Source organism: Lissotriton vulgaris, unplaced genomic scaffold, assembly GCF_964263255.1.
Source record: "Lissotriton vulgaris unplaced genomic scaffold, aLisVul1.2 SCAFFOLD_3947, whole genome shotgun sequence".
NCBI lineage: Eukaryota > Metazoa > Chordata > Amphibia > Caudata > Salamandridae > Lissotriton > Lissotriton vulgaris.
The window spans coordinates 30,786-53,977 of record NW_028252072.1 but is presented as its reverse complement, the minus strand read 5'-3'; the positions used below and the strand labels follow the sequence as shown (position 1 = coordinate 53,977).

Below are 23,192 nucleotides of genomic sequence, written 5' to 3'. Positions count from 1 at the left end.
ACAGTGTTTCAATGGGGACTGCCCTATTCACTAATGGTGGCAGCATCCTTTACTAAATAACAGTGTTTCAATGGGGACTGCCCTATTCACTAATGGTGGCAGCATCCTTTACTAGATACAGTGTTTCAATGGGGACTGCCCTATTCACTAATGGTGGCAGCATCCTTTACTAAATAACAGTGTTTCAATGGGGACTGCCCTATTCACTAATGGTGGCAGCATCCTTTACTAAATAACAGTGTTTCAATGGGGACTGCCCTATTCACTAATGGTGGCAGCATCCTTTACTAAATAACAGTGTTTCAATGGGGACTGCCCTATTCACTAATGGTGGCAGCATCCTTTACTAGATACAGTGTTTCAATGGTGACTGCCCTATTCACTAATGGTGGCAGCATCCTTTACTAAATAACAGTGTTTCAATGGGGACTGCTCTATTCACTAATGGTGGCAGCATCCTTTACTAGATACAGTGTTTCAATGGGGACTCCCCTATTCACTAATGGTGGCAGCATCCTTTACTAGATACAGTGTTTCAATGGTGACTGCCCTATTTACTAATGGTGGCAGCATCCTTTACTAAATAACAGTGTTTCAATGGTGACTGCCCTATTCACTAATGGTGGCAGCATCCTTTACTAGATACAGTGTTTCAATGGGGACTGCCCTATTCACTAATGGTGGCAGCATCCTTTACTAAATAACAGTGTTTCAATGGGGACTGCCCTATTCACTAATGGTGGCAGCATCCTTTACTAAATAACAGTGTTTCAATGGGGACTCCCCTATTCACTAATGGTGGCAGCATCCTTTACTAGATACAGTGTTTCAATGGTGACTGCCCTATTCACTAATGGTGGAAGCATCCTTTACTAAATAACAGTGTTTGAATGGGGACTGCCCTATTCACTAATGGTGGCAGCATCCTTTACTAGATACAGTGTTTCAATGGGGACTGCCCTATTCACTAATGGTGGCAGCATCCTTTACTAAATAACAGTGTTTGAATGGGGACTGCCCTATTCACTAATGGTGGCAGCATCCTTTACTAGATACAGTGTTTCAATGGGGACTGCCCTATTCACTAATGGTGGCAGCGTCCTTTACTAGATACAGTGTTTCAATGGGGACTGCTCTATTCACTAATGGTGGCAGCATCCTTTACTAAATAACAGTGTTTCAATGGTGACTGCCCTATTCACTAATGGTGGCAGCATCCTTTACTAAATAACAGTGTTTCAATGGTGACTGCCCTATTCACTAATGGTGGCAGCATCCTTTACTAAATAACAGTGTTTCAATGGTGACTGCCCTATTCACTAATGGTGGCAGCATCCTTTACTAGATACAGTGTTTCAATGGGGACTGCCCTATTCACTAATGGTGGCAGCATCCTTTACTAGATACAGTGTTTCAATGGTGACTGCCCTATTCACTAATGGTGGCAGCATCCTTTACTAGATACAGTGTTTCAATGGGGACTGCCCTATTCACTAATGGTGGCAGCATCCTTTACTAGATACAGTGTTTCAATGGGGACTGCCCTATTCACTAATGGTGGCAGCATCCTTTACTAGATACAGTGTTTCAATGGGGACTGCTCTATTCACTAATGGTGGCAGCATCCTTTACTAAATAACAGTGTTTCAATGGTGACTGCCCTATTCACTAATGGTGGCAGCATCCTTTACTAGATACAGTGTTTTAATGGTGACTGCCCTATTCACTAATGGTGGCAGCATCCTTTCCTAGATACAGTGTTTCAATGGGGACTGCCCTATTCACTAATGGTGGCAGCATCCTTTACTAGATACAGTGTTTCAATGGGGACTGCTCTATTCACTAATGGTGGCAGCATCCTTTACTAAATAACAGTGTTTCAATGGTGACTGCCCTATTCACTAATGGTGGCAGCATCCTTTACTAGATACAGTGTTTCAATGGGGACTGCCCTATTCACTAATGGTGGCAGCATCCTTTACTAAATAACAGTGTTTCAATGGGGACTGCTCTATTCACTAATGGTGGCAGCATCCTTTACTAGATACAGTGTTTCAATGGGGACTCCCCTATTCACTAATGGTGGCAGCATCCTTTACTAGATACAGTGTTTCAATGGGGACTGCTCTATTCACTAATGGTGGCAGCATCCTTTACTAAATAACAGTGTTTCAATGGGGACTGCCCTATTCACTAATGGTGGCAGCATCCTTTACTAGATACAGTGTTTCAATGGGGACTGCTCTGTTCACTAATGGTGGCAGCATCCTTTACTAAATAACAGTGTTTCAATGGGGACTGCCCTATTCACTAATGGTGGCAGCATCCTTTACTAAATAACAGTGTTTCAATGGGGACTGCCCTATTCACTAATGGTGGCAGCATCCTTTACTAGATACAGTGTTTCAATGGGGACTGCCCTATTCACTAATGGTGGCAGCATCCTTTACTAAATAACAGTGTTTCAATGGGGACTGCCCTATTCACTAATGGTGGCAGCATCCTTTACTAGATACAGTGTTTCAATGGGGACTGCTCTATTCACTAATGGTGGCAGCATCCTTTACTAGATACAGTGTTTCAATGGGGACTGCCCTATTCACTAATGGTGGCAGCATCCTTTACTAAATAACAGTGTTTCAATGGGGACTGCCCTATTCACTAATGGTGGCAGCATCCTTTACTAGATACAGTGTTTCAATGGGGACTGCCCTATTCACTAATGGTGGCAGCATCCTTTACTAAATAACAGTGTTTCAATGGGGACTGCCCTATTCACTAATGGTGGCAGCATCCTTTACTAGATACAGTGTTTCAATGGGGACTGCCCTATTCACTAATGGTGGCAGCATCCTTTACTAAATAACAGTGTTTCAATGGGGACTGCCCTATTCACTAATGGTGGCAGCATCCTTTACTAGATACAGTGTTTCAATGGGGACTGCCCTATTCACTAATGGTGGCAGCATCCTTTACTAGATACAGTGTTTCAATGGGACTGCCCTATTCACTAATGGTGGCAGCATCCTTTACTAGATACAGTGTTTCAATGGGGACTGCCCTATTCACTAATGGTGGCAGCATCCTTTACTAAATACAGTGTTTCAATGGTGACTGCCCTATTCACTAATGGTGGCAGCATCCTTTACTAGATACAGTGTTTCAATGGGGACTGCCTATTCACTAATGGTGGCAGCATCCTTTACTAGATACAGTGTTTCAATGGGGACTGCCCTATTCACTAATGGTGGCAGCATCCTTTACTAGATACAGTGTTTCAATGGGGACTGCCCTATTCACTAATGGTGGCAGCATCCTTTACTAGATACAGTGTTTCAATGGGGACTGCCCTATTCACTAATGGTGGCAGCATCCTTTACTAGATACAGTGTTTCAATGGGGACTGCCCTATTCACTAATGGTGGCAGCATCCTTTACTAGATACAGTGTTTCAATGGGGACTGCCCTATTCACTAATGGTGGCAGCATCCTTTACTAGATACAGTGTTTCAATGGGGACTCCCCTATTCACTAATGGTGGCAGCATCCTTTACTAGATACAGTGTTTCAATGGGACTGCCCTATTCACTAATGGTGGCTAGCATCCTTTACTAGAAACAGTGTTTCAATGGGGACTGCCCTCCCTATTCACTAATGGTGGCAGCATCCTTTACTAGATACAGTGTTTCAATGGGGACTGCCCTATTCACTAATGGTGGCAGCATCCTTTACTAGATACAGTGTTTCAATGGGGACTGCCCTATTCACTAATGGTGGCAGCATCCTTTACTAGATACAGTGTTTCAATGAGGACTCCCCTATTCACTAATGGTGGCAGCATCCTTTACTAGATACAGTGTTTCAATGGGGACTGCCCTATTCACTAATGGTGGCAGCATCCTTTACTAAATAACAGTGTTTCAATGGTGACTGCCCTATTCACTAATGGTGGCAGCATCCTTTACTAGATACAGTGTTTCAATGGTGACTGCCCTATTCACTAATGGTGGCAGCATCCTTTACTAGATACAGTGTTTCAATGGGGACTGCCCTATTCACTAATGGTGGCAGCATCCTTTACTAAATAACAGTGTTTCAATGGGGACTGCCCTATTCACTAATGGTGGCAGCATCCTTTACTAAATAACAGTGTTTCAATGGGGACTCCCCTATTCACTAATGGTGGCAGCATCCTTTACTAGATACAGTGTTTCAATGGTGACTGCCCTATTCACTAATGGTGGAAGCATCCTTTACTAAATAACAGTGTTTGAATGGGGACTGCCCTATTCACTAATGGTGGCAGCATCCTTTACTAGATACAGTGTTTCAATGGGGACTGCCCTATTCACTAATGGTGGCAGCATCCTTTACTAAATAACAGTGTTTGAATGGGGACTGCCCTATTCACTAATGGTGGCAGCATCCTTTACTAGATACAGTGTTTCAATGGGGACTGCCCTATTCACTAATGGTGGCAGCGTCCTTTACTAGATACAGTGTTTCAATGGGGACTGCTCTATTCACTAATGGTGGCAGCATCCTTTACTAAATAACAGTGTTTCAATGGTGACTGCCCTATTCACTAATGGTGGCAGCATCCTTTACTAAATAACAGTGTTTCAATGGTGACTGCCCTATTCACTAATGGTGGCAGCATCCTTTACTAAATAACAGTGTTTCAATGGTGACTGCCCTATTCACTAATGGTGGCAGCATCCTTTACTAGATACAGTGTTTCAATGGGGACTGCCCTATTCACTAATGGTGGCAGCATCCTTTACTAGATACAGTGTTTCAATGGTGACTGCCCTATTCACTAATGGTGGCAGCATCCTTTACTAGATACAGTGTTTCAATGGGGACTGCCCTATTCACTAATGGTGGCAGCATCCTTTACTAGATACAGTGTTTCAATGGGGACTGCCCTATTCACTAATGGTGGCAGCATCCTTTACTAGATACAGTGTTTCAATGGGGACTGCTCTATTCACTAATGGTGGCAGCATCCTTTACTAAATAACAGTGTTTCAATGGTGACTGCCCTATTCACTAATGGTGGCAGCATCCTTTACTAGATACAGTGTTTTCAATGGTGACTGCCCTATTCACTAATGGTGGCAGCATCCTTTACTAGATACAGTGTTTCAATGGGGACTGCCCTATTCACTAATGGTGGCAGCATCCTTTACTAGATACAGTGTTTCAATGGGGACTGCTCTATTCACTAATGGTGGCAGCATCCTTTACTAAATAACAGTGTTTCAATGGTGACTGCCCTATTCACTAATGGTGGCAGCATCCTTTACTAGATACAGTGTTTCAATGGGGACTGCCCTATTCACTAATGGTGGCAGCATCCTTTACTAAATAACAGTGTTTCAATGGGGACTGCTCTATTCACTAATGGTGGCAGCATCCTTTACTAGATACAGTGTTTCAATGGGGACTCCCCTATTCACTAATGGTGGCAGCATCCTTAACTAGATACAGTGTTTCAATGGGGACTGCTCTATTCACTAATGGTGGCAGCATCCTTTACTAAATAACAGTGTTTCAATGGGGACTGCCCTATTCACTAATGGTGGCAGCATCCTTTACTAGATACAGTGTTTCAATGGGGACTGCTCTGTTCACTAATGGTGGCAGCATCCTTTACTAAATAACAGTGTTTCAATGGGGACTGCCCTATTCACTAATGGTGGCAGCATCCTTTACTAAATAACAGTGTTTCAATGGGGACTGCCCTATTCACTAATGGTGGCAGCATCCTTTACTAGATACAGTGTTTCAATGGGGACTGCCCTATTCACTAATGGTGGCAGCATCCTTTACTAAATAACAGTGTTTCAATGGGGACTGCCCTATTCACTAATGGTGGCAGCATCCTTTACTAGATACAGTGTTTCAATGGGGACTGCTCTATTCACTAATGGTGGCAGCATCCTTTACTAGATACAGTGTTTCAATGGGGACTGCCCTATTCACTAATGGTGGCAGCATCCTTTACTAAATAACAGTGTTTCAATGGGGACTGCCCTATTCACTAATGGTGGCAGCATCCTTTACTAGATACAGTGTTTCAATGGGGACTGCCCTATTCACTAATGGTGGCAGCATCCTTTACTAAATAACAGTGTTTCAATGGGGACTGCCCTATTCACTAATGGTGGCAGCATCCTTTACTAGATACAGTGTTTCAATGGGGACTGCTCTATTCACTAATGGTGGCAGCATCCTTTACTAAATAACAGTGTTTCAATGGGGACTGCCCTATTCACTAATGGTGGCAGCATCCTTTACTAAATAACAGTGTTTCAATGGGGACTGCCCTATTCACTAATGGTGGCAGCATCCTTTACTAGATACAGTGTTTCAATGGGGACTGCCCTATTCACTAATGGTGGCAGCATCCTTTACTAAATAACAGTGTTTCAATGGGGACTGCCCTATTCACTAATGGTGGCAGCATCCTTTACTAAATAACAGTGTTTCAATGGGGACTGCCCTATTCACTAATGGTGGCAGCATCCTTTACTAAATAACAGTGTTTCAATGGGGACTGCCCTATTCACTAATGGTGGCAGCATCCTTTACTAGATACAGTGTTTCAATGGTGACTGCCCTATTCACTAATGGTGGCAGCATCCTTTACTAAATAACAGTGTTTCAATGGGGACTGCTCTATTCACTAATGGTGGCAGCATCCTTTACTAGATACAGTGTTTTCAATGGGGACTCCCCTATTCACTAATGGTGGCAGCATCCTTTACTAGATACAGTGTTTCAATGGTGACTGCCCTATTTACTAATGGTGGCAGCATCCTTTACTAAATAACAGTGTTTCAATGGTGACTGCCCTATTCACTAATGGTGGCAGCATCCTTTACTAGATACAGTGTTTCAATGGGGACTGCCCTATTCACTAATGGTGGCAGCATCCTTTACTAAATAACAGTGTTTCAATGGGGACTGCCCTATTCACTAATGGTGGCAGCATCCTTTACTAAATAACAGTGTTTCAATGGGGACTCCCCTATTCACTAATGGTGGCAGCATCCTTTACTAGATACAGTGTTTCAATGGTGACTGCCCTATTCACTAATGGTGGAAGCATCCTTTACTAAATAACAGTGTTTGAATGGGGACTGCCCTATTCACTAATGGTGGCAGCATCCTTTACTAGATACAGTGTTTCAATGGGGACTGCCCTATTCACTAATGGTGGCAGCATCCTTTACTAAATAACAGTGTTTGAATGGGGACTGCCCTATTCACTAATGGTGGCAGCATCCTTTACTAGATACAGTGTTTCAATGGGGACTGCCCTATTCACTAATGGTGGCAGCGTCCTTTACTAGATACAGTGTTTCAATGGGGACTGCTCTATTCACTAATGGTGGCAGCATCCTTTACTAAATAACAGTGTTTCAATGGTGACTGCCCTATTCACTAATGGTGGCAGCATCCTTTACTAAATAACAGTGTTTCAATGGTGACTGCCCTATTCACTAATGGTGGCAGCATCCTTTACTAAATAACAGTGTTTCAATGGTGACTGCCCTATTCACTAATGGTGGCAGCATCCTTTACTAGATACAGTGTTTCAATGGGGACTGCCCTATTCACTAATGGTGGCAGCATCCTTTACTAGATACAGTGTTTCAATGGTGACTGCCCTATTCACTAATGGTGGCAGCATCCTTTACTAGATACAGTGTTTCAATGGGGACTGCCCTATTCACTAATGGTGGCAGCATCCTTTACTAGATACAGTGTTTCAATGGGGACTGCCCTATTCACTAATGGTGGCAGCATCCTTTACTAGATACAGTGTTTCAATGGGGACTGCTCTATTCACTAATGGTGGCAGCATCCTTTACTAAATAACAGTGTTTCAATGGTGACTGCCCTATTCACTAATGGTGGCAGCATCCTTTACTCGATACAGTGTTTTAATGGTGACTGCCCTATTCACTAATGGTGGCAGCATCCTTTACTAGATACAGTGTTTCAATGGGGACTGCCCTATTCACTAATGGTGGCAGCATCCTTTACTAGATACAGTGTTTCAATGGGGACTGCTCTATTCACTAATGGTGGCAGCATCCTTTACTAAATAACAGTGTTTCAATGGTGACTGCCCTATTCACTAATGGTGGCAGCATCCTTTACTAGATACAGTGTTTCAATGGGGACTGCCCTATTCACTAATGGTGGCAGCATCCTTTACTAAATAACAGTGTTTCAATGGGGACTGCTCTATTCACTAATGGTGGCAGCATCCTTTACTAGATACAGTGTTTCAATGGGGACTCCCCTATTCACTAATGGTGGCAGCATCCTTTACTAGATACAGTGTTTCAATGGGGACTGCTCTATTCACTAATGGTGGCAGCATCCTTTACTAAATAACAGTGTTTCAATGGGGACTGCCCTATTCACTAATGGTGGCAGCATCCTTTACTAGATACAGTGTTTCAATGGGGACTGCTCTGTTCACTAATGGTGGCAGCATCCTTTACTAAATAACAGTGTTTCAATGGGGACTGCCCTATTCACTAATGGTGGCAGCATCCTTTACTAAATAACAGTGTTTCAATGGGGACTGCCCTATTCACTAATGGTGGCAGCATCCTTTACTAGATACAGTGTTTCAATGGGGACTGCCCTATTCACTAATGGTGGCAGCATCCTTTACTAAATAACAGTGTTTCAATGGGGACTGCCCTATTCACTAATGGTGGCAGCATCCTTTACTAGATACAGTGTTTCAATGGGGACTGCTCTATTCACTAATGGTGGCAGCATCCTTTACTAGATACAGTGTTTCAATGGGGACTGCCATATTCACTAATGGTGGCAGCATCCTTTACTAAATAACAGTGTTTCAATGGGGACTGCCCTATTCACTAATGGTGGCAGCATCCTTTACTAGATACAGTGTTTCAATGGGGACTGCCCTATTCACTAATGGTGGCAGCATCCTTTACTAAATAACAGTGTTTCAATGGGGACTGCCCTATTCACTAATGGTGGCAGCATCCTTTACTAGATACAGTGTTTCAATGGGGACTGCTCTGTTCACTAATGGTGGCAGCATCCTTTACTAAATAACAGTGTTTCAATGGGGACTGCCCTATTCACTAATGGTGGCAGCATCCTTTACTAAATAACAGTGTTTCAATGGGGACTGCCCTATTCACTAATGGTGGCAGCATCCTTTACTAGATACAGTGTTTCAATGGGGACTGCCCTATTCACTAATGGTGGCAGCATCCTTTACTAAATAACAGTGTTTCAATGGGGACTGCCCTATTCACTAATGGTGGCAGCATCCTTTACTAAATAACAGTGTTTCAATGGGGACTGCCCTATTCACTAATGGTGGCAGCATCCTTTACTAAATAACAGTGTTTCAATGGGGACTGCCCTATTCACTAATGGTGGCAGCATCCTTTACTAGATACAGTGTTTCAATGGTGACTGCCCTATTCACTAATGGTGGCAGCATCCTTTACTAAATAACAGTGTTTCAATGGGGACTGCTCTATTCACTAATGGTGGCAGCATCCTTTACTAGATACAGTGTTTCAATGGGGACTCCCCTATTCACTAATGGTGGCAGCATCCTTTACTAGATACAGTGTTTCAATGGTGACTGCCCTATTTACTAATGGTGGCAGCATCCTTTACTAAATAACAGTGTTTCAATGGTGACTGCCCTATTCACTAATGGTGGCAGCATCCTTTACTAGATACAGTGTTTCAATGGGGACTGCCCTATTCACTAATGGTGGCAGCATCCTTTACTAAATAACAGTGTTTGAATGGGGACTGCCCTATTCACTAATGGTGGCAGCATCCTTTACTAGATACAGTGTTTCAATGGGGACTGCCCTATTCACTAATGGTGGCAGCATCCTTTACTAAATAACAGTGTTTCAATGGGGACTGCCCTATTCACTAATGGTGGCAGCATCCTTTACTAAATAACAGTGTTTCAATGGTGACTGCCCTATTCACTAATGGTGGCAGCATCCTTTACTAGATACAGTGTTTCAATGGGGACTGCCCTATTCACTAATGGTGGCAGCATCCTTTACTAAATAACAGTGTTTCAATGGGGACTGCCCTATTCACTAATGGTGGCAGCATCCTTTACTAGATACAGTGTTTCAATGGGGACTGCCCTATTCACTAATGGTGGCAGCATCCTTTACTAAATAACAGTGTTTCAATGGGGACTGCCCTATTCACTAATGGTGGCAGCATCCTTTACTAGATACAGTGTTTCAATGGGGACTGCCCTATTCACTAATGGTGGCAGCATCCTTTACTAGATACAGTGTTTGAATGGGGACTGCTCTATTCACTAATGGTGGCAGCATCCTTTACTAGATACAGTATTTCAATGGTGACTGCCCTATTCACTAATGGTGGCAGCATCCTTTACTAAATAACAGTGTTTCAATGGGGACTGCTCTATTCACTAATGGTGGCAGCATCCTTTACTAGATACAGTGTTTCAATGGGGACTCCCCTATTCACTAATGGTGGCAGCATCCTTTACTAGATACAGTGTTTCAATGGGGACTGCTCTATTCACTAATGGTGGCAGCATCCTTTACTAAATAACAGTGTTTCAATGGGGACTGCCCTATTCACTAATGGTGGCAGCATCCTTTACTAGATACAGTGTTTCAATGGGGACTGCTCTGTTCACTAATGGTGGCAGCATCCTTTACTAAATAACAGTGTTTCAATGGGGACTGCCCTATTCACTAATGGTGGCAGCATCCTTTACTAAATAACAGTGTTTCAATGGGGACTGCCCTATTCACTAATGGTGGCAGCATCCTTTACTAGATACAGTGTTTCAATGGGGACTGCCCTATTCACTAATGGTGGCAGCATCCTTTACTAAATAACAGTGTTTCAATGGGGACTGCCCTATTCACTAATGGTGGCAGCATCCTTTACTAGATACAGTGTTTCAATGGGGACTGCTCTATTCACTAATGGTGGCAGCATCCTTTACTAGATACAGTGTTTCAATGGGGACTGCCCTATTCACTAATGGTGGCAGCATCCTTTACTAAATAACAGTGTTTCAATGGGGACTGCCCTATTCACTAATGGTGGCAGCATCCTTTACTAGATACAGTGTTTCAATGGGGACTGCCCTATTCACTAATGGTGGCAGCATCCTTTACTAAATAACAGTGTTTCAATGGGGACTGCCCTATTCACTAATGGTGGCAGCATCCTTTACTAGATACAGTGTTTCAATGGGGACTGCTCTATTCACTAATGGTGGCAGCATCCTTTACTAAATAACAGTGTTTCAATGGGGACTGCCCTATTCACTAATGGTGGCAGCATCCTTTACTAAATAACAGTGTTTCAATGGGGACTGCCCTATTCACTAATGGTGGCAGCATCCTTTACTAGATACAGTGTTTCAATGGGGACTGCCCTATTCACTAATGGTGGCAGCATCCTTTACTAAATAACAGTGTTTCAATGGGGACTGCCCTATTCACTAATGGTGGCAGCATCCTTTACTAAATAACAGTGTTTCAATGGGGACTGCCCTATTCACTAATGGTGGCAGCATCCTTTACTAAATAACAGTGTTTCAATGGGGACTGCCCTATTCACTAATGGTGGCAGCATCCTTTACTAGATACAGTGTTTCAATGGTGACTGCCCTATTCACTAATGGTGGCAGCATCCTTTACTAAATAACAGTGTTTCAATGGGGACTGCCCTATTCACTAATGGTGGCAGCATCCTTTACTAGATACAGTGTTTCAATGGGGAGTGCCCTATTCACTAATGGTGATAGTGTTGTGATAGTTCACTAATTAATGGTAGCTGGATTTTGATTATTCCTACTGCAGCCACGAAGAAACTGTCTTTCACCTGTTCTGGGGCTGCAGGCAGGCACAAGCCTTTTGGACTTTGGTAAAGCCATTCCTTCTCCATGTCGCGGACATTGCTGTGCTGAATTGGGACACTGTGCTGTATGGACATTCTATCTCCGAGAAACGTCGTCCCACAGCTTGGAGACTTTTGAACTGTGGTCAAGAATCCCTGTGGGACTCACAGAACTTGTTCCTCCTTTTGCATAAAGAAACCTCTGCCACTGGTTGCAGGAATCTCTTCTTTAACAAACTAATGACTTATATTTATGTTGACCGAGCACTTTTGGGGGCGGCAGAAGCTGGTTCACTCTGGCATACGGACAATTGGAAGGGGTGGATCACTTAAAATAGGCTTCATGTTTGCTCCTTTCTGATGCGTAATACCCTGCCACCGGATTATAAGGATTGGCACTTATATAGGTTTTTTCTAACACCTGCAATAAATGTAATTTTGTAACAGGGCTCTCATATATTATGAGCATATTGTAGATTGTCTTTTTCCTGTATGTGTGCCTTTATATAACTTAAATAAAGGTTAAAAAAAAAATATATATATATATATAGATATATATTCCGCACCAAAAACACCTGGGCAGGGCACTCGCAGGCGGGTGCTTTCCACTGTGGGGGTGCGCCCACAAATCAATACTTGCTCCAAATTCCGTAACTTTGAACTTCCATTCTACGGTAAAAAAGCACTCACGGGGGGGTCGTTTGGGTTATTTATTATTCACCAGCAAACAGACACTACATAAACAGACGCATTTCGGTAAAACTTGCAATACACCTGGGAGAATAACTGTTTTTGATCCAATTCTTCTGTTGAGGCTATATATACAGTCCTGGATGTGCTGAGTGATGTGACCTTTATGATCCAGGAATCTACTGTATTTGCACTTTCGAGTCTTGCCTAATTTCTGAAATGTATATATGCATATATGTAAATGGAAATCTTTATCTCTATTTTCTCCACACTAATCTTCCAGGTTGCCCTCCTTCTTGAGTGGTTCTGACATTCTTTTCCTTCTTTCTTCTTGGAGGTATATAACTGTGTATGCTATGTATTGTTGGTCTAGATTAGACACAGGCATTGTGCTTTTATTGCATGCCCATACAGGGCAGGATTTGTTTGCTTTGATTGCTTTGATTTATCTTAGCTAAGATTGTATATACAATTGGTATGGAACGCTGTATATAATGTATATATATTATATTGAGCCCATCTATGGGCATTATCCTTTATACATCCTTCCGATGAATGGGATTTATTGAATTGAATGTTTAAAGATGGCGCTCCATTTGTAGTGACTCTTCATGTATTTTTGAGTCCTTTCTTTATTGCGATAATTTGCACATGAGGATAAAACTGTGTCTAAGATGGCGCTTCGGTAAACATAGATGGATTTTTTTTACCGAAACGCGTCTGTTGATGTAGTGTCTGTTTGCTGGTGAATAATAAATACCCCAAACGACCCCCCGTGAGTGCTTTTTTACCGTAGAATGGAAGTTCAAAGTTACGGAATTTGGAGCGAGTATATATATATGTGTATATATAAACGGGAGGTACCACTAACCATGTGACCAATGATGCTATTTAAGTTACTTCCTCTTTCCTAAACATGACATGTGATCAAGCCTCGGCTGAGGTGAAACGCGTCATGACGACTGGTGGGCTGTTATTCTATCACGAATAAAATTCACTGGTAACAAGAGCACGGAGTCTGTGGCTTTACTCAACTTTCGTTCCTGCTGCACGGCGTGTTACTGTTGCGCTGTGCTGTGCTGTTTCGAACTCAACGCAATATATGTGTATATATATATATATATATATATATATATATATATATATATATATAATATATATATATATATATTCCAGCTCTGAGGTACCCAACGTACAAAGGAGCACCCGGACCTCAGCTGCACACAAGGAGCCTTGAATGGTAAGCACGCCTCCAGCACAACAATATCCTTTGACTGTTCAAACTGCCCTGGATGCCTGACGCGTTTCGAAGTGTCCCCACTTCTCTTCAGAGGCTTTGGCAGTTATGAAGGAGCGCTTGAGGCACCACATCCCTTCTTGCTTAGATGCACGCCCTAGATGGGACTTATGGGACTAGTAGTGCCTCACGTCGCGCTAATGTTCAGTTGGTAATTTTTCAAGCCCTCAGATGGGCCTCGCTGTGTGGAATGAGTGCAGAATCCATACGCTGCTGTCCCATGTTCTCGGCCCGTAGTCAAGACCGCATGGCCCCCGGTTCCTTCAGGGTGGTGCTCCTTCCACAGCATGGGCCGCCGCGTAAATATTCCAGCTCCGAGGTACCCAACATACAAAGGAGCACCCGGACCTCAGCTGCACACAAGGAGCCTTGAATGGTAAGCACGCCTCCAGCACAAGGATATCCTTTGACTGTTCAAACTGCCCTGGATGCGTGACGCGTTTCGAAGTGTCCCCACTTCTCTTCAGAGGCTTTGGCAGTTATGAAGGAGCGCTTGAGGCACCACACCCTTTCTTGCTTAGATGCACGCCCTAGATGGGACTTATGGGACTTGTAGTGCCTCACATCGCGCTAATGTTCAGTTGGTAAATTTTCAAGCCCACAGATGGGCCTCGCTGTGTGGAATGAGTGCAGAATCCATACGCTGCTGTCCCATGTTCTCGGCCCGTAGTCAAGACCGCATGGCCCCCGGTTCCTTCAGGGTGGTGCTACTTCCGCGGCATGGGCCGCCGCGTAAATATTCCAGCTCCGAGGTACCCAACGTACAAAGGAGCACCCGGACCTCAGCTTCACACAAGGAGCCTTGAATGGTAAGCACGCCTCCAGCACAACAATATCCTTTGACTGTTCAAACTGCCCTGGATGCCTGACGCGTTTCGAAGTGTCCCCACTTCTCTTCAGAGGCTTTGGCAGTTATGAAGGAGCGCTTGAGGCACCACATCCCTTCTTGCTTAGATGCACGCCCTAGATGGGACTTATGGGACTAGTAGTGCCTCACGTCGCGCTAATGTTCAGTTGGTAAATTTTCAAGCCCTCAGATGGGCCTCGCTGTGTGGAATGAGTGCAGAATCCATACGCTGCTGTCCCATGTTCTCGGCCCGTAGTCAAGACCGCATGGCCCCCGGTTCCTTCAGGGTGGTGCTCCTTCCACAGCATGGGCCGCCGCGTAAATATTCCAGCTCCGAGGTACCCAACGTACAAAGGAGCACCCGGATCTCAGCTTCACACAAGGAGCCTTGAATGGTAAGCACGCCTCCAGCACAACGATATCCTTTGACTGTTCAAACTGCCCTGGATGCCTGATGCGTTTCGAAGTGTCCCCACTTCTCTTCAGAGGCTTTGGCAGTTATGAATGAGCGCTTAAGGCACCACACCCCTTCTTGCTTAGATGCACGCCCTAGATGGGACTTATGGGACTTGTAGTGCCTCACGTCGCGCTAATGTTCAGTTGGTAAATTTTCAAGCCCACAGATGGGCCTCGCTGTGTGGAATGAGTGCAGAATCCATACGCTGCTGTCCCATGTTCTCGGCCCGTAGTCAAGACCGCATGGCCCCCGGTTCCTTCAGGGTGGTGCTCCTTCCGCGGCATGGGCCGCCGCGTAAATATTCCAGCTCCGAGGTACCCAACGTACAAAGGAGCACCCGGACCTCAGCTGCACACAAGGAGCCTTCAATGGTAAGCACGCCTCCAGCACAACGATATCCTTTGACTGTTCAAACTGCCCTGGATGCCTGACACGTTTCGAAGTGTCCCCACTTCTCTTCAGAGGCTTTGGCAGTTATGAAGGAGCGCTTGAGGCACCACACCCCTTCTTGCTTAGATGCACGCCCTAGATGGGACTTATGGGACTTGTAGTGCCTCACGTCGCGCTAATGATCAGTTGGTAAATTTTCAAGCCCACAGATGGGCCTCGCTGTGTGGAATGAGTGCAGAATCCATACGCTGCTGTCCCATGTTCTCGGCCCGTAGTCAAGACCGCATGGCCCCCGGTTCCTTCAGGGTGGTGCTCCTTCCGCGGCATGGGCCGCCGCGTAAATATTCCAGCTCCGAGGTACCCAACGTACAAAGGAGCACCCGGACCTCAGCTGCACACAAGGAGCCTTGAATGGTAAGCACGCCTCCAGCACAACGATATCCTTTGACTGTTCAAACTGCCCTGGATGCCTGACGCGTTTCGAAGTGTCCCCACTTCTCTTCAGAGGCTTTGGCAGTTATGAAGGAGCGCTTGAGGCACCACACCCCTTCTTGCTTAGATGCACGCCCTAGATGGGACTTATGGGACTTGTAGTGCCTCACGTCGCGCTAATGTACAGTTGGTAAATTTTCAAGCCCACAGATGGACCTCGCTGTGTGGAATGAGTGCAGAATCCATACGCTGCTGTCCCATGTTCTCGGCCCGTAGTCAAGACCGCATTGCCCCCGGTTCCTTCAGGGTGGTGCTCCTTCCGCGGCATGGGCCGCCGCGTAAATATTCCAGCTCCGAGGTACCCAACGTACAAAGGAGCACCCGGACCTCAGCTGCACACAAGGAGCCTTGAATGGTAAGCACGCCTCCAGCACAAGGATATCCTTTGACTGTTCAAACTGCCCTGGATGCGTGACGCGTTTCGAAGTGTCCCCACTTCTCTTCAGAGGCTTTGGCAGTTATGAAGGAGCGCTCGAGGCACCACACCCTTTCTTGCTTAGATGCACGCCCTAGATGGGACTTATGGGACTTGTAGTGCCTCACATCGCGCTAATGTTCAGTTGGTAAATTTTCAAGCCCACAGATGGGCCTCGCTGTGTGGAATGAGTGCAGAATCCATACGCTGCTGTCCCATGTTCTCGGCCCGTAGTCAAGACCGCATGGCCCCCGGTTCCTTCAGGGTGGTGCTACTTCCGCGGCATGGGCCGCCGCGTAGATATTCCAGCTCCGAGGTACCCAACGTACAAAGGAGCACCCGGACCTCAGCTGCACACAAGGAGCCTTGAATGGTAAGCACGCCTCCAGCACAACAATATCCTTTGACTGTTCAAACTGCCCTGGATGCCTGACGCGTTTCGAAGTGTCCCCACTTCTCTTCAGAGGCTTTGGCAGTTATGAAGGAGCGCTTGAGGCACCACATCCCTTCTTGCTTAGATGCACGCCCTAGATGGGACTTATGGGACTAGTAGTGCCTCACGTCGCGCTAATGTTCAGTTGGTAAATTTTCAAGCCCTCAGATGGGCCTCGCTGTGTGGAATGAGTGCAGAATCCATACGCTGCTGTCCCATGTTCTCGGCCCGTAGTCAAGACCGCATGGCCCCCGGTTCCTTCAGGGTGGTGCTCCTTTCACAGCATGGGCCGCCGCGTAAATATTCCAGCTCCGAGGTACCCAACGTACAAAGGAGCACCCGGACCTCAGCTTCACACAAGGAGCCTTGAATGGTAAGCACGCCTCCAGCACAACGATATCCTTTGACTGTTCAAACTGCCCTGGATGCCTGACGCGTTTCGAAGTGTCCCCACTTCTCTTCAGAGGCTTTGGCAGTTATGAATGAGCGCTTAAGGCACCACACCCCTTCTTGCTTAGATGCACGCCCTAGATGGGACTTATGGGACTTGTAGTGCCTCACGTCGCGCTAATGTTCAGTTGGTAAATTTTCAAGCCCACAGATGGGCCTCGCTGTGTGGAATGAGTGCAGAATCCATACGCTGCTGTCCCATGTTCTCGGCCCGTAGTCAAGACCGCATGGCCCCCGGTTCCTTCAGGGTGGTGCTCCTTCCGCGGCATGGGCCGCCGCGTAAATATTCCAGCTCCGAGGTACCCAACGTACAAAGGAGCACCCGGACCTCAGCTGCACACAAGGAGCCTTCAATGGTAAGCACGCCTCCAGCACAACGATATCCTTTGACTGTTCAAACTGCCCTGGATGCCTGACACGTTTCGAAGTGTCCCCACTTCTCTTCAGAGGCTTTGGCAGTTATGAAGGAGCGCTTGAGGCACCACACCCCTTCTTGCTTAGATGCACGCCCTAGATGGGACTTATGGGACTTGTAGTGCCTCACGTCGCGCTAATGATCAGTTGGTAAATTTTCAAGCCCACAGATGGGCCTCGCTGTGTGGAATGAGTGCAGAATCCATACGCTGCTGTCCCATGTTCTCGGCCCGTAGTCAAGACCGCATGGCCCCCGGTTCCTTCAGGGTGGTGCTCCTTCCGCGGCATGGGCCGCCGCGTAAATATTCCAGCTCCGAGGTACCCAACGTACAAAGGAGCACCCGGACCTCAGCTGCACACAAGGAGCCTTGAATGGTAAGCACGCCTCCAGCACAACGATATCCTTTGACTGTTCAAACTGCCCTGGATGCCTGACGCGTTTCGAAGTGTCCCCACTTCTCTTCAGAGGCTTTGGCAGTTATGAAGGAGCGCTTGAGGCACAACACCCCTTCTTGCTTAGATGCACGCCCTAGATGGGACTTATGGGACTTGTAGTGCCTCACGTCGCGCTAATGTTCAGTTGGTAAATTTTCAAGCCCACAGATGGGCCTCGCTGTGTGGAATGAGTGCAGAATGCATACGCTGCTGTCCCATGTTCTCGGCCCGTAGTCAAGACCGCATGGCCCCCGGTTCTTCAGGGTGGTGCTTCTTCCGCGGCATGGGCCGCCGCGTAAATATTCCAGCTCCGAGGTACCCAACGTACAAAGGAGCACCCGGACCTCAGCTGCACACAAGGAGCCTTGAATGGTAAGCACGCCTCCAGCACAACGATATCCTTTGACTGTTCAAACTGCCCTGGATGCCTGACGCTTTTCGAAGTGTCCCCACTTCTCTTCAGAGGCTTTGGCAGTTATGAAGGAGCGCTTGAGGCACCACACCCCTTCTTGCTTAGATCCACGCCCTAGATGGGACTTATGGGACTTGTAGTGCCTCACGTCGCGCTAATGTTCAGTTGGTAAATTTTCAAGCCCACAGATGGGCCTCGCTGTGTGGAATGAGTGCAGAATCCATCGCTGCTGTCCCATGTTCTCGGCCCGTAGTCAAGACCGCATGGCCCCCGGTTCCTTCAGGGTGGTGCTCCTTCCGCGGCATGGGCCGCCGTGTAAATATTCCAGCTCCGAGGTACCCAATGTACAAAGGAGCACCCAGACCTCAGCTGCACTCAAGGAGCCTTGAATGGTAAGCACACCTCCAGCACAACGATATCCTTTGACTGTTCAAACTGCCCTGGATGCCTGACGCGTTTCGAAGTGTCCCCACTTCTCTTCAGAGGCTTTGGCAGTTATGAAGGAGCGCTTGAGGCACCACACCCCTTCTTGCTTAGATGCACTCCCTAGATGGGACTTATGGGACTTGTAGTGCCTCACGTCGCGCTAATGTTCAGTTGGTAAATTTTCAAGCCCACAGATGGGCCTCGCTGTGTGGAATGAGTGCAGATCCATACGCTGCTGTCCCATGTTCTCGGCCCGTAGCTTAGATGCACGCTACCGACTGAACATTAGCGCGACGTGAGGCACTACAAGTCCCATAAGTCCCATCTAGGGCGTGCATCTAAGCAAGAAGGAGTGTGGTGCCTCAAGCGCTCCTTCATAACTACCAAAGCCTCTGAAAAGAAGTGGGGACACTTTGAAACGCGTCAGGCATCCAGGGCAGTTTGAACAGTTCAAGGATATCGCTGTGCTGAAGGCGTTCTTACCATTTAAGGCTCCTTGTGGGCAGATGAGGTCCGGGTGCTCCTTTGTACGTTGAGTACTTTGGAGCTGGAATATTTACGCAGCGACCCATGCCGCGGAAGGAGCACCACCCTGAAAGAACCGGGGGCCATGCGGTCTTGACTACGGGCCGACAACATGGGACAGCAGCGCATGGATTTTGCACAAATTCCACACAGCAAGGCCCATCCGTGGGCTTGAAATGTTACCGACTGAACATTAGCGCGACGTGAGGCACTACAAGTCCCAAAAGTCCCATCATGGGCGTGCATCTAAGCAAGAAGGAGTGTGGTGCCTCAAGCGCTCCTTCATAACTACCAAAGCCTCTGAAGAGAAATGGGGACACTTCGAAACGCGTCAGGCATCCAGGGCAGTTTGAACAGTTCAAGGATATCGCTGTGCTGAAGGCGTTCTTACCATTTAAGGCTCCTTGTGGGCAGCTGAGGTCCGGGTGCACCTTTGTACGTTGGGTACTTTGGAGCTGGAATATATATATATATATATATATATATGTTCAACAAAAGGGTGCCCCCAGGTGAACACGCACATGAGACACCAGGCGGAGGCTGCAATTTCAAACAGCGTCCTTTATTTTCATTTTTTCTTTGCCGGATTTCACAGCGCTTGCCACGATCCAGCCCTAACATGGTGGGCTGCGCGCACAGACTACCTGAAGCGCACTGCAGGCTGACATCAGTTCATGGAAATAACGGAGACTGGCGCTTGCTCCTCACCAGAGAGGTTTGAATTGGGGCATTATAGATGCCAGACTGATGAGAACTCCACCAAAGGATTAAAAATGCAAGAAGCATGAGGGGCGAACTACAGGTCCCAGAAACCTGTCGACGTGACCGAGCCCACCGGAGGGCGTGTCCCACCTGTGGTTGTCACAGTTTGAAAAAGTGGAGAGACCCGGTTGGCTCCTCTTCCCCACCCAGCTGACATTGCCCAGTGCCCGTGATCAAGGAGCAGGAGCTCCGAAACACGTAGGGCTGGATCGTGGCAAGCGCTGTGAAATCCGGCAAAGAAAAAATGAAAATAAAGGACGCTGTTTGAAATTGCAGCCTCCGCCTGGTGTCTCATGTGCGTCTTCACCTGGGGGCACCCTTTTGTTGAACATATATATATATATATATATATATATAGATAGAGATACTTATATCATCATAACTGGCACTGTGCAAGATGCCATTTGCAATTATTGCACAGGGTAGACAAGTACACAGTGCCATCAGCTACGCCCTACGCAGTACTACGCAAAGTTCAGAATAGACTACGTGCAGCTACACATAGTGCTACCACGCAAACTACCCCCGTGAGTTAGGCAGGACCCAACCAAGTCCTTCTTGATCGGAGTGGCTCTCAAGGGATGGGCCAGAGAGGAGGTTAGGACCCCGGACGCTAGGGGCCTCATCGACTTTCCCACCCTACAAGGGATGCTAGATGTAGTACACCAGTTTACTGACTCGCAATTTAAGGCCAAGCTATTCTCGGCAGCCTTCTGCCTGGCATTCTTTGGGGCGTTTATGATGGGCGAGTTGGTAGCCAGGTCAAAAACAGACACCTCTGGCACCGCGTTGAGCAGGCAGGTTGTCGGACAAGCTAGTGATACGTATCAGGAGGTCCAAGACTGATCAAACAGGGCGGGCGGACTTAGTTCTGGAACCACTAGGAGAACCCAGGTATTGCCCAGTAACCATAGTTAAGGATTACATGCCTGTGCATCCTACAGCACAAGGGTACTTCCTGATGCAAGCAGACTTGGGTCCTCTCACTAAATTCCAGATCGACCGGATCATGGCCACCTGCCTGGGTCACACGGGCCTTGCCTGCCCCGACAAAAAGTATTCCAGCCATTCATTCATAATTGAGGAGGCTACAGCGGATTACAAGGCGGGCATGGGGCCGGAAGGCATAAAGAGGGTTGGGTACTGGCAATCGCACTGTTTTGAGCGTTAGATTCGCCCATGAAGGCTCAGCATGTAAATATAATATGAGTGCTGTGGTTTGTAGTGTTCTTGATAATGTGTGATTAAATAGATATTAAACAAGTTTGTAAAAGATGGCGTCCATTTATTCACCCGGTTCACCGAGTGTGGGTGATCGGCCATTCATATGTTGACAGGATGGCTCAGTGGGCTGCACGCAGAAATTGGATGCGGGTGTTCACAAAAATGCATTTTGACTGAATGGGCTTTCCAGGAAAGTGATGGTGAAGCATCAGGAACAGACTGGAGCAACGGTTGGCTCTAGGGGCGCCCTGCCTAGCATCCAGGTGATCCATTTGGGGAGCAACGACCTTATTCCCATAGGGAGGAGGGCACTTTTACAAGCCATGAAGTCTGACCTGGGGGAAATCAGCAAATGCATGGGACAATGTGAACTCTGGTGGCGAGAAATCATCCCTCAAAGAAATTGGCACGGGCCAGGTCTAGTGAGGGGGTGGAACATTCACGTAAGAGGGTCAATGGTGCCATGCGTAAGTTCACAGACCAGAGGGGCCTGGATTTCATCAGGCACAAAGTGATCCAGTCCAGAGTCGAGGGTTACTTTGAGAGGGATGGGGATGGACCTGTTCCTACTTAACTTACAGGAGGCACTAGAGAGAGCAGGTTGTAGGTGACAGTATAGCTGACGTGTGGGGGGCTCTGTCATCGACTGTAGCCTCCTTCAGAGCTGTGGTGGAGTTACAGGGTGATCTGGGAGCAGATGGGTACAGTAAGGGTACCTCTGCAGCAGACCAGTACAGTAAGGGTATAGTAGGGGTGCCAGAGCCAAAGACCAGGAGCCTCAGGGCAGGTTCCTGGAAAACCACGACGGCACCCTGTTAGTCCTTCAGGCCGTTGGGGGCCTGACCAACCGGGGGTTTGCCCTGCTACGCTCCACCCTGAAAAGGGTGTGAGTATAAGAGACCAACGTGTCACGTGATCCGGAAGAGAATCAGCAAAGGCAGCACTGACGGGGTGTCCCACAGTGCTGGCTCACCAGGCGGGCGGGGTCAGCATAGGTTGGCACAGCTGCCCGCCCGTGGATCACCCGTAAGACAACCCACATATTGCATACTCTTGTTTGGAATAAACCTGCAGCAACATTTTCCCAGAACAAAGTTGTCTTGTGTATTTATTCATTCTTGCATGCTCAGACAGGGGGGTGGGTGAAGTTGCCAGTAATGGCACAATGCGGCTGTCCATGGCCCCCGCACGGGGCCAATCCAGTAGGGCGGCCCTTTAGTGCCATTTCGGCACCGCCCACCGCCGCTCTAGTCATTGGGGGATTCCTGCAGGAGCCCACTAGCCAGGTCGCCATGGTGTTGTCTTTCCGGTGTGCCAGGTGGGGGGAAGGCATATAAGCCTCCCCGCCTCTCCTGATGGCCTTTGTTTGCCAGCCTCACCGTCTCCCACCCCACCTCTTACCCGGCGCACAGGCTGACGGGCAGGGTACGTTGAATGTTTTAATGTTTCCTTTTGTGTTGCAGGTGGAGTTACAGGGCGATCTGGAAGCAGACGGGTACAGTAAGGGTACCTCTGCAGCAGACCGGTACAGTAAGGGTACCTCTGCGTGTCACAGTAGGGGTGCCAGAGCCAATGACCAG

The 23,192-nt window shown here is 47.1% G+C and overlaps 1 protein-coding gene across 1 annotated transcript in view; it reads left to right on the top strand.

Moving 5' to 3' along the window:
- The window catches only part of LOC147662685 (PLAC8-like protein 1), a 54,340-nt gene that overhangs the window by 4,482 nt on the left and 26,666 nt on the right, over nucleotides 1-23,192 (top strand). The window lies entirely within an intron of this gene.